Here is a 1,575-nt window from a genome sequence, read left to right as displayed (position 1 = left end):
TGGGGCGGCGGCGCACGGACGGGAGCTACGAGCGGCGGTCAGGGCCCAGTGGGGAGCGGGGTGACCCGGCAGCTGAGGTTGGACACACGCCTGGGGAGCGCGGCCGCCTGGTCACGGATAATGGTCGCTACCCAGGGCCAAGGGGACTGGCCAAGGCCTGCTGCGATCGCATAGCTGTGTTTTGGTGCAGGAATGGAGCACGGAGCAACACGTCTTCATTTAGAGGACAAGGAATATTATGCAACAAGCAGATGAATAAAAAACCCTTACTCAAACACTTGTACACGACGTCAACTTTCGGCTGATTGACATCTTAATTCTCTTTATCTGCCTTAAGGAGAAGCCAACCAGCCCACGATGTTCTGCAAACAGTTCACTGAACAGACATGAGAAAGGAAGACTAGGAATAAAAAAAAAAAAAAGCCGTGACTTTGGACACTTGCGTCGCCTCCTGCTGGCAATTGATGCAGCTAATCTTCACCCTTTGTACTTTTTTAAAAAGTAGCCTATTGCTGGGCCAAGACCAAAAGTGTTTTGACTTTAAAATTTGTGAAAGACGGCACATTAAGCCATGTCTATATCCTTTACTCCTCGCTTTGAATGTAAAGGAGACATTTCCTTACAACCTTTCCTTTTTACCTGTTTCAGTAAGGCCATAAAGGACAGCTGCACCTTCCTAGGCTGCACTGGAGGAGCTGCTTGTGTCAGACATTACTATGCAGAAGAATAAAGTTTACCTAATGTGCTTAACTGGTTAGTCCAACCTAACTGACCTAGACAAACACTTCTCTTACATGTGATAGGTCATTTGGAGGTCACTTTTTTTTTAAAAAGTTACTGTGACATTCACACATCTACCTCAAATATCCTATACTAGTACAAGGGTAATGCAGAATAGTAAAAGACAGTGAAGAGTGAGAGGATGCTGGACAGTGGTTGGCAGAGGACTAATCGAATATTCTACCTCTGCAGGACTGCATAAGAAAGAATGAGGTCTGAAAAGTGGAAAAAAAACCATCAGTCAGAAACCTGTTTTTTCACCTGAGACCTATTCAATATCAAAAACATGGCTACTAGCAAAATGTACTTGAGTTCCCATAAAGAACAAGAACTGGTGGCAATATATGGGTGTTCGTTCTTATCATGAGAAAGCTTCTGAGGGGCTAAACCTATTCTAATTTCCAGTTACAAGAAACTTCTCAAAGACATCAATGAAGAGACAGTTGCAATTTATAATATAGTTCAGAGTCTCAGGCCTTACTTAGAAAGCATAGTGATCTTGTCATCAGGGGTCATCTATCCAGAGACTGGAAAAAAAAGTTTCATTTCTTCATGTCTGGTATTCCAGATCACAGGTTTTTAACTGTATTTTTGTAGCTAACATATGTTAGTGTGCACTTGGAAAACTACTGTGCCAAATATGGGAGTAGATTTTGTAACCAGACTATAAACATACTGATACAGGCTATGACAGGTCACTTCTGATACAGCAAATATTTTCGATGGTGTTCAAAGTAAGATGCTCTTACAGATCTTTTCTTCCAAAATACAGCAACATGAAAATCTAAACTAAGC

The sequence above is a fragment of the Athene cunicularia genome, assembly GCF_003259725.1.
Source record: "Athene cunicularia isolate RWA chromosome 1 unlocalized genomic scaffold, athCun1 chr1_part1, whole genome shotgun sequence".
Taxonomy (NCBI): Eukaryota; Metazoa; Chordata; class Aves; order Strigiformes; family Strigidae; genus Athene; species Athene cunicularia.
Note: the sequence above shows the minus strand (reverse complement) of the source record.